Raw genomic sequence first — 11,857 nt, 5'->3', positions numbered from 1 at the left:
ATGCTTATTTTGACTATTTCTTTTAAATAACTTTCTAGATTCCTTGGACATAGCTGGGACAGCTATAGCCCAACACTGGACAAACGGGTGAGACAAAGTACAGACTCTTTATCTTCTACTACTCCATATCCATCTATTCAGTTCAGTATTATTATTGCAAGTCATAGTTGCATACTTATTTATATTTATTATCAGTAATATGTTGCATTTGTGATCAACATACATGATGAGTATTTAACTATGTGCATGCAAGTACAAAAAGAATATCACTCACCCCATGTTCACCCACCCAAAGGGCGAGCTCTGTCCTGGGCTGTCCTCTACACTCAGTGGAGGTGGTGGGTGACAGGGGGATGCTGGCCAAGCTGTCAGGCATCCTGAACAACCCTTCTCATGGTCTGTATGACACAGTGGGGACCCTAAGTAGCTGCACCCTCAGTGTTGCACCTTCCTTTATGGCAGGACCACCTAAATCCTCAGGTCACCGCTAACAAACCACCATCTTGTACTTTCAACCTGTATTTTTGCATAAATCCTTTCTACACTATTATATATTTGTTTTACCTTAAGTATAAGTATGTTTTTTTTAGTATTATTATTTTAAATAATCTTTTATGTCTTTTTTATGCCTTTTCTGTACTTTTTGCACTGTCTTGTCCTGCTGGCTGCTGTAATGACCAAATTTCCCCTCTGGGATCAGTGAAGCCTCATCCTATCTCTTATCTTACAGGAGCTCCTGATGGGGAGACTTCCACCTATACATCATGCACAACTGGAGCACAGCCTACAACAAGTGAATCCACGCAGGCAGCACCTTTGACCCTCCTGATTGGCCAGTTAGTCAACTCCATTTTAGGGACCAGCAGAGGTCCCTCAATACTTGGTGGTTATTCTACAGTTGCTTGTGTTTGTGCTCCCAGTATAATTTCTTATTTAATGTGTTATCTTGTATTGGGTGTTACTTTAGAATTTTTTTTCCATTGTTTGTGTGTAATTTGTAATTGAAGCATGTGGCCCTTTAACATTGTCTGGTATGATGATTTGTAAAACTGCATCTCGTTTCATTCTGTCTTGTGCTGTTCTTTTGAGTGCTAGCTATTTTTCAGTCGCTTTGTGTTTTTGTCCATTTTTTTAGGATTTTTTTTTATTTCAGCTATTTAAGAAATATACTGTTGATTATAATATGATCTGTGCACTGTAATATAGGACAAAATATATTAATGATTTGTAATTTGAAAAATCACAAAGTGAATAGCCGTAGCAGCTTAGTGAAAGAAACAACAAGCAGGTAGAAGATCTCTCTGTGGCTGTGGAGGAGGATGGAGGACTATGTGTGAGGAACAGGGAGTAGAAGTACAGCACGCCATAAGATCCCAAACAGTGATCATCCATGTGATATGTTAAATGCACTAGACTGTTCTAGTCTGAACAACCGCTTTACAACATGAGCCAGCATTCACCCAGCCAAACACATTCATACACATAGTGGCAGAGGCTACCATACAATGTCCCACCTCTTGATTATTGAATTCAGGTGTTTCAATCAGATCCATTGCCACAGGTGTATTAAATCAAGCACCTAGCCGTGCAGTCTGTATTTACCAACAACTGTGAAAATAATGGGTCATTCTGAAGAGCTCTGTGAATTCAAGCTTGGCACTGTGACACAATGCCACCTTTGCAATAAGTCGGTTCATGAAATGTCATCCCTGCTGCACATTCAACTGTAAGAGATATTGTTCAAAAATGGAAGCGTTTTAAGAACAGCAGCAACTCAGCCACAAAGTGGAAGACGTTATGCAAAAATGCTGGTTGGAAGGTCATCAGATATCTTAAAAGCAGATCAAATAAAACAAACCTATGCAGATGTTACATCTAATTGCGGTGCACTGATCCTTTAATAAGTGCTTTAACAGACATCATTAAGATACCCAAAATAGGAACCAGTTTATGGAATTCTCATCTGAAAATTTATGTTAAATTATGAAATGCCATATTTATGAGAATATGCTTTACAACCACTATGTATAATGCTGGAAGCGGTTATAAAAGACAGTGATAAAGGAAGTGTGGGATGAGATGTGATGGAGTGGATGGTGAAAGTGAGGCAGAGGCAGAGCTGAAAGCATTAGCCTGGTATTTCACTCATCCATGCCTCTCTGGGGTGACTGATTAGCCCTTCAATTGCAGAGATTACAAGAGATGCTTTCATGTTTTCTCAGCTGACAGTTAGCTGCAGGACATCATTTAGACCTGTTTGTGTTTTAATAGCTAACATATTACTCGTATAGAAGGATTTGAAAGGTTGAAAGGCCTGCTGATCTCAGGGAGGAAAAATGTTAATGAACTCCTCGGATGTTAAGCATTGAAGGTTAGATGTAAGCTTCACTTCACTTCAAGTCGCCTCTTCACATCATGTAGTGCCTAAAGACAAACAGTGAGGAGTGAATCTGAAAGTCAACTTAAGTCTAATAGTCACTGCTCTGCGGAGATGCAAAGAGCAGGAAATATAATCTTCAATGTTCACTGCAAGTCTCTTTTTAACAATTCAACCACTGTGAGGATGAGTGTTTGAGCATCAGCTGGAGGCAGAAAGGTTACATGGCTCCTCCTGCTGAGCTGGCAGACCCATCTGTTCCAGGGAAGATTGCCTGAACCCTCTGAACCTGCCACAGAGACAATTCATGTTCACAAACAAAGTTCATCTACTGAGAGATTCAATCCGAAATATACCTTTCTGTGTTGATGATTAATTCTGCTGGGATCAGGATTTTCTCTTTATGCTCCTATTTGAACTTTAACACTGAGCACTGCATTAGACTGAATTTCCTTCTGGATCACTAAAATACCTACCTACCTATCTATCTATCTATCTATCTATCTATCTATCTATCTATCTATCTATCTATCTATCTATCTATCTATCTATCTTCGGGGCATAGCTATCCCATATCAAAAATGCAACAAACAAGCACAGACTCCTTTTCAGACAATAAATATGTACAAAAGGATGAACAGGCTGATTATCCATTCCACACGTCCTTGTAGCACCTGGTACTTGCAGTACTTAAACTAACTGCAAGTAAATCAAGAAGAAAACAGCCTGGTGGTCCACCAAGAGGCGGAATGGAAGATAGACCAATCAGGACAAATAGCACGGTAACAACTGTAACAGCAGTAACAAAGAGAGAGAATGCAGTTATGGATGGTTCAAAGTTACTACCTATTTGGGCTTGAGAATCTTTCAGGGGAAGGCACAATGCAGCAGTAACAACCACATGCAAGCTTGCACTGCAGCAGGAGAAATCCTACCCAGGTTGTGCACCACAGCACTATTGATCCCATTTTTGCATCTGGTGAGAGAGAGGAGGAGCAGTCTTCCCAGAAAACAAAGAAAACACAGGTACAGCTACTACCATTACTATTGTTACTACTATGGTTTTCATAATCACCATAGTACCTTCTGTATACTTCATCATTATCATCATCTACAGTTCCAATATTTCTGGTGTTATTGCTACTGCTACACATCTCTGTTTGTGTGCTCCTTCTCTCATGCCCCAACCCCCTCTTCCTCTCTCTCTCTCCTCCTTCTCTCTCTCTCAACCCAACCGGTCAAGGCAGATGGCCGCCCATCTTGAGCCGGGGTCTGCTCCGAGGTTTCTGCCTTCTAAAAGGCAGTTTTTCCTCACCACTGTCGCCAAGTGCTTGCTCAAGGGGGAATGTTGGGTTCTCTGTATTATAAAATTTAATTAAAGAGTTTGGTCTAGACCTGCTCAAATTGGAAAGTGTCATGAGATAACTTTTGTTGTGAATTGGCACTATATATTTTAAATAAACTGAATTGAAAAATTGAATTGAATAGAAGCTCCCGAGAGAAAGCAAGGCCAGGCCTCATTCAGGATCTTTTTAACTACGCCTGAGGCTTGCTGGAGAAGAAAACAGGGTCTTTGCAGACCACTGAACAGTAGCTGGAGGAATACATTAAAAACGAGATCTGTGACACCAAAAGGGAGACGCCCCTTGGTCCACCGGGAAGCTGAAGCTGCTGTAGAAGCTCATGGGCATTGCCCGGAAAACCCAATCCATCCCAGACACATGGAGCAGAGCAAACAACATCTTCATTCTGAAGGAAAAGATTCCCACAATTCAGAGGTATCTCTGTGGAGGGAAAACATTTTTCTCAGTAGCTTCAAAGTGCATGACCAGCTTCCTCCTTGCTAACAACTACATCAACACCAGTAAGCCAGGAAGATGCGAGCTGACCTTGACCACCAGCTAAAGTTCCCACAGGAGATTACAACAGCCTCCCTTCAGCCAAACATGGTACTCTTGTCCACTACCACCAAGACAGTGATCATGGTGGAGCTGACCAGGGGAAGAGTGAATGGAGGCAGCCCTTTACTAAAAACCAATCATTGTTTTCATTTGTACCTCAGGTCGTTAAGTTTTTAAATGGATAATGTACATCCTAATCTCTGTCATTGCAAGGTGTGTACATGAAGTCTGTCTGTCTTCTTCTTCTTGTTGTTGTTATCCATCTATTCAATGTTGTTTATAGACTTTACTTCAGCATTCAACATCATCATCCCTCAGCACCTGGTTGAAAAGCTGAGCTCAGCCTGAATACCTCCCTCTGCAACTGGATCCTGGACTTTCTAACTGATCAGCAGCAACATCTCCAGCACCACCATTCTGAGTACAGAAGCCCCACAAGACTGTGTACTCAGCCCTCTGCTGTTCGCACTGCTGACTCATGATTGTGAGACAATGGAAAAAGATACCAAAGCATAGACTGTCAACTTATACCTCTTAATGTTTACATTAACTATCCTACCTGCACTTTATATTGTTGACACTGTTTACAATACTGTCTCTACCTGCACTTTATAGCTGTCTCAAACATTCCAGTCAGTGCTGCTCCTTGTTTTTTTTTTCTTCTTTCATTTTTCTTTCAATATGTATCGTCTTTTTGCAGTATGTATAGTTTTGTATAGTACTTGTGCACTATGTATAGTCCTGAACATTATGTATATTCTTCAGCTGGTTTGCTGGTATGTCCAGTTATTATAGGTGTAACTATCTATCTACAAATTCTGCTGCCTGTTTTAAAATATGAAGTCCCAAAAGCAGAAAGTCAAGCAAAACAGGATCAGCTGAACTGGTAGTGCAGCTGGGGGTTGGCACAGAAAGTTAGCAGGAGGGAAGTGGAAATGTGGCCAGCAGGAAGGATCGAGGGCCAGAATATGACAATCAATACCATAACTAAAGCAATACAGCTCCAGATGAAAAATCCAATCCAATTCTTCATGCAGTTTCAACAATCTTCTGATCATTGAAACTGCAGCCTATATTAATTATTTTACTATTTTCAGAAACTAACAAAAACCCTTTGAGCTGAGTTCAATTGAAATAGCTGATCAGTTTCCACAGCATGCTTTGGCTTTCTATCACAGTCCCTCAGTTCACACAGATGTCTGACTGTTTACTGTGAGAAACATGTTGAGTGTGATAATGGACTGAAAACAGAACACAGAAAAAGATAAGATAGTGTGTGTTGAATTAACCTGGTTAGTCCACTGACAAACTTAAAACTTAAATAGGATTATAGTGTCACCAAACCAACTTCTTTAATCACTAGTTTTAATTTTAGTTTTTAGTTTTTGACTTTCTGCTCAACCATCTGGTAGAGCACATTTTGAGTCACTATATCTCATTGAAAAACTGCAGAATTTAAATCGGCCTTACTGAGTCATCTCTACTGTTCAGTCAAGGTATGCTATGCTAAAAAAATCCACCAGAGGGCACTCTGATTTTTCATCACTACCCCCTCATTCAGTTAGCTACTAGCAAGGAAGAAACGGAAAAATTGTCCCTGACTCACTTTTGGCTGAATTTTCAAAGGTAAAATAGAATTTTCAACATATTACCGTATTTTCCAGACTATAGATAGAGAAAATTTAAAAGAAATATTTTGTCACATATAAGCCGCAGCGGACTATAAGCCGCCGATATCCAGGCTGAGAAATAAGATATTTACATAGAAAGATTTTGCACCATTGTTTATTCATATACCTGAACCTGAACAGTGCCTGTAACACGGCAGTAAAAGTGCTGATCAAACAAAACAGAAAAGCCATTGATGGTTTTATTCATCTTCTTCCTGCGTACTGAAACCACTGAACACCAAACCACTGTCACTTTTTCTTCCTGCGCACTGTCAAAGCGCAGCTGCGCAACTATTAAAGTCGCTTCAGTCTCCCATGCACTGAAACCGCACACTATTCATCTTCCTCCTGAGCATTGAAACTACTGAACACCAAACCACTGTCACTTCATTTCTCCTGTGCACTGAAGCCACAAGCCACTTATTCATCTTCCTCCTGCGCACTGAAGCCACTGAAGTCGTCCTCTTCAGTGTCGGGGTTGAACAGCCTCAGATAATCTTCGTCACATACCTTTTCAGTCTTTGTGTTGGTGTTGCTCCAGTCGCTCTCATCTCGAGGCAAAGTTACCTCTGAAGTTGTGCTGCTCTCCTCAGTCTCTCTGTCGGTGTCGCTCCCCATGTCACTTTCATCTGGAGGAAAAGTTGCCTCTGAAGCTGCGCTGCTCTCTTCACGCAGCAGTCTGGCCTTTCGGAACGCGTTGGTGATGGTGGATTCTTTTTGCTCTTTATGCTCTTTGCATGCGGCCAGTTTTTGTGAAAGATTTCTCACCGCTGGCCATCCAAGCCTCCCACTCACCCTGGAGAGCCGCTTTAAATGCTCGATTCACACTGATGTCCAGTGGCTGCAAATATTTTGTTGTACCTCCAGGAATCACAGCTGGAATTGAGTTTGTTTTCTTGATAGCTGCTTTCACAGAATCTGTGATGTGGGCTCTCATACTGTCCAAAACAAGCAGTGCTTTTTTCTGGTGAAAAAATCCTCCCGGGCGCTTGCCTTAGCACTCTGTTAACCATTCCTTCATTACGCTTTCCAACATCCACCCTTTTTTGTTAACTTTAACGACCATGTCCTTCGGAAGTTTTTCTTTTGGCATAGTTATCCGCTTAAAAATCACCATTGGTGGAAGCTGTTGTCCGGATGCCGTGCAGCCCAGAACACATGTGAAATGCGTCCTCTCGTGTCCACTTGTTTTCACCATGATGGATGATGCACCTGACTTGTTAACAGTCCTGATTAGAGGTAGGTCAAACGTCAAAGGTACTTCATCCATATTTATGATGTTGCCTGGTCCGATGGAGTTCTCTGCTATCTTTGTTTCAATGAATTTGTGGAAGTTTGCAATCTTTTCCTCGTGGTCAGAAGGGAGTTGCTGACAGAGAGTTGTCCGCATCCTGATGGACAGGCTTTTTCGTTTCATAAATCTGAAACACCATGACAGTCCACCTTGGAAATTTGGAAAGAACCTTGGAAAGAACATCTTCAAGTTCAGGCCACCGGCTTTTATGTCCTCTGAAAGCCTTTCTTGTCTTTTGGCATAGAATCAATTCTTCCCGCTGCCGTCTCCAACATCTCACCATAGATTCATTAACGCCAAGCTTACGTGTAGCCGCTCTAATTCCTTCACGGATAGCCAGATCGATGGCCTTCAACTTAAAAGCTGCATCATAGGAATTTCTTTGTGTGTTTTCCATTATGAGGGGGTGAGGGTGTAAAAATATTACTGTATTTTGCTGTTGCGCGTCTTGGGTTGCATGTGCTAAGAATAAAAACTGGCGCTTTCTTGTTTGCACTGACTTCCTGCTAGAGCGCCCCCCTGAGGGCTGAAGAAAAATTCATAGAAAAGCCGCATCTCTGTATAAGCCGCATGGTTCAAAGCTTGAGAAAAAAGTAGCGGCTTATAGTCCGGAAAATACGGTATGTTCATAACATTGGAGAATTTGGAAGCATGTAGATATCGAGCAATTCCAGGTTCCTGATGCATGTTTTGTACCCCCTGATGCTGTTAAGACACCCTTACAGTATTTCAAAATGCTCTTCACTGACGAGATGGTGGATCACATTGCTTATCACACCAACCTGTTCTCTGTCCAGGAGTTGGGGGACCCAATAAAGACAAACCCTGGTGAGATTGAACGTTTCCTGGCTATGCTCCTTTTGATGGGTGTTTTCAACTTCCCGGCAATGGAAGACTACTGGCACCCCGAATGACGTTTCAATGTGATAGCAAGATGCAAGATACAAGATAGCTTTATTTGTCACACACACAATCATACACGGCACAATGTGCAGTGAAATTCTTCTTGTCCCTGCTACCAAAAATAGGTAAGTAGATATCATGTCAAAGAGGAGTTCATGCTGTTATGCTGCTACATTCAATTCAATGATAATCAGCAGTGTGAAGGCAACCCTGACCAATTTTACAAAATCTGGTCCCTTTATGACATGCTTTGTGAGCAGTGTCTCCTCATCCCATCCAAAGTCATGGTGTCATACAAAGGCACAAGGACAGGGACTCTCTGGCAATACATTGCCTGTGCCACTTCATCTGGACTCATCCATGACTGCTCTCCCAGTGGCAGTCCACATTCTTCAATGTGGATCTCAGTGAGAAAGAGCAGGAGCTACCTGTAAGGAGCAAAGTGGTGACAGCTTTATGCAAAACCATCACTCAGCCACAACTTTCAGTTGTCTTTTATGACAACTTCTTTACTAGTTTTGATCTGGTTGTGAGCCTGCATGCAAACCTTGCTTGATGGAAGACAGGGACCTGATGAAGAGAGGATGTGGAGCTCTTGATTATACGTCTGCTGAAGGGGTACTTGCAGTGAAATGGTATGACAATAAGTGTGTCACCCTCCTGAGCAATGTCTGTGGGATCATGTCTCCTTCAAGTGTCCTACGGTGGAGCAAAGACGACAAAGCGAAGATTACCGTCCCATGCATGTCACTCATTCATGCCTACAATCAGCATATGGGTGGCATGGACGTTTCTGACATGCTGGTTCACTTCTACAAGATGCAAACCAAGCCAACGCTGTGGCTTACTCTAGGATGCCTCTCAAAAGGTTTCACCTGGCTGTGGTCCACAGTTTGAAACAAGTCAACAAGCCAGCACCCAGAGTTGACTGACCATCCTCCGCCACTCCACCACCAGCACCCAGAAGTAGCCAACCACCAGGTCAAGTCTGTTTCTTAGATGACTCTTGTCTAATGGTGGTTCGAAACCCTGGAGGAAGGGGGTTTTAACTACGCCTTATGTGTGGTAATGTGTTCATTGTGAAATGACGACACATCCTCTGCCTCTCCACCACAGATGTCCTGTGAAAGGAAGTGCCTCCCTTCAAGACCCCCACGACCACAACCAGATGTGCGGTATGACTAACTATGGACATTGGCCACTTCACACTGACAACCAGGGGAGGTGCAGCCCAAAGGGTGTGTCAAGATGGAAATATGAGAAGTGTAAGGTTTCCTGTGCTTGATCCCAGGAAGGAAATTCTTTGTAGCGTACCATGAAAAATAAGTGTACAAAGTTCCCATGGGTCCCTTTTTGTTGTTCAGTCAAATGTTTTTCAATTGTTCAGTTGTTCGGTGGACAAGTTCCCTGGGGTCTTTGTTGTGATTCATTCATTCATTCAATTTAATGTAAAACACGTCCTTTCATGAAATAAAATTTACTTGACATGACTTGTTTCTGGTAATTTAACTTTTTTTATTTCATTTTTTGTATTTGTAGGAGTTAAATTATCATACAGTTGTTATTATACATTAATCATTACGTATTAGGTGAGTTTACCATCAACCTGCATCTCAACCATTTGGTAGAGTTCTATATTTTAAAAACTGGGGGGTCTGTAAATTTTTATTATTATTATTATTTTTCTTCTTACTAGTGCCAAATAACATGAAAAATGCAAAAAAAAATGTTTGCATTGTTTTTTTTCTTGGAATGAACATTTAAGGGATATTTTCGTACAAACCCTTGTCTTCATTACACATTACAAGATTACAACTACATCAGCTCCTGGTGCCACTGAGAACAGCTTGTGTATAAAATAAACAGGTTAAAACAGGTTAACAGGTTAAAATCTGACTGTAGACATGAATGAGATACATTAATTTAGCATCTAATTATCAAAAATGGTGAAAAAATAAAGCAATGACAGCTGTGACAAATGACATTGCCCCCCCCGAAACTTTAATGTTTTACACAACCTTTGTGGCCATTTGCTAATAGAGTTAGCAATTTTAAAGGTGCACTTGAAGGCATGATGAAGTTTCTGTCCCATGTGTCAAACTAACAGTCAGTGTTACTTCATAATATTCAATGATGTACATTTACTTAACAACCAGCAATTCTTTTGATATACTAGTAGATGATATGCTAATGTTAGTGTTGCCTTGAGTTCATGTCTGTCGAGGACTGGATGTGCAAACTGGATGCTTCCTTCTGAGATGCTGCAAGCACTGGCCACATGCTGTGATGGTAGGCTAGTTTGATTTTAAAATAAACAGACTGTACAGAGTTTTAGTTATGTTTCAGTTTGAAATGACCCCAAACTTTGAACACTTTCTGCCATTTCCTGTTCTGTTTCCACTCTTCACTATTTTCTCTCTTTCTCCATTTTGCCTCCTGTACATCACTTCTCAAGTGTCTGTCCACAGTTCTGTGATTCAGTAGTAATCATCCCTGTGAAACACAATACACTGTATATAGTTTTATATTGTTCTGTGTATTAAGCTTCAATGCAAAACAACTTCCACTGATGAAGTTACTCAAGGAATAATAACATTAGAAGGAATACTTTTGTTAATGATGCTCTGAAACAGAGGAGTCTGTGTTAGTTTCAAATGTTGAAACCATGAAAACTGAGCAAAGCTCTTGTTACAGTCTTGTACCATTCCAAATATAAAGCCTTTTCCAGCTCTTGTCCTCATGCACTCTTTATAAACTCTCCATAAACATTAAAACCCTATTGAAACTGTAATTGTACGGGTCAAGTTTTGTTTCGCTGCTATTAGGTTTGTGTCTCTCAATAAATCCTAAAGGATTCTGGATCAGTGTCCAAACCAGAAAGCTCAGGGACCCCGCTGGAAAAAAATTCCACCCAGAGGTCTTGTTGTTAAAGTCAAATTGTACTGCCAAATATCTATAAATATCCTACTGAATGTTCAGGTCATGGATCTGACAACAGGGCCACTGAGTATCACTTACTGACTGTCCTCTCTTAGTTTGGTTTATATCTCTTTAAAAGGTTATTTTGACTGCAAACTAACTGATAACTAACTGACTGCACTGGCACCAAAAATTGTTCATGCTGAACGACATTTAACACCCCCCGCAACTTTCAATCCTTCTGCACACACTTGCACACCACACAGAGTTATCACAGAGAAACCAGAGCTTGAAGATCCTCCCATCATCAGCATGTACTGTTTATTGCTATTTACTGTTTACATTATGGTTTCTCAGTTAACTACACTGATAATGGACACACAGGTGAAAAGAAAAGTGCAACCCAGAGAATATTTTAGTTTTTATTTTTATCTACTTTAATCAGTAGGTTGCATCTGATTGCAGAATGAACTTGCCATGCCATAGTTTGGTCAGTAAACCACTGATTAATAACAATAATAAATGTTATCAAAAATTCCTATGGTTTCTAAGACTGATCCTCAATGTGGATAGGAAGTTAGATACAAAAGGAACAATTCGGGAAAACCTACAAAAGCTTGTATTGCTTAGCCTCTGTCGTAGCTGAGCGGATGTCCAGATGACAAGGAGGAATAGAAGAATAGATCTGACTTAATTTATCTTTCCTGGTCAGGGATTTGCCCCCACCCCAGCAAGCAGCTGTTACAGTACTCCAGAAGGGGTTTCTCCCATTTTTTTCCTGTTAAAGGTGTTT

This window comes from Scatophagus argus, chromosome 10 (genome assembly GCF_020382885.2).
Source record: "Scatophagus argus isolate fScaArg1 chromosome 10, fScaArg1.pri, whole genome shotgun sequence".
Taxonomy (NCBI): Eukaryota; Metazoa; Chordata; class Actinopteri; family Scatophagidae; genus Scatophagus; species Scatophagus argus.
Note: the sequence above shows the minus strand (reverse complement) of the source record.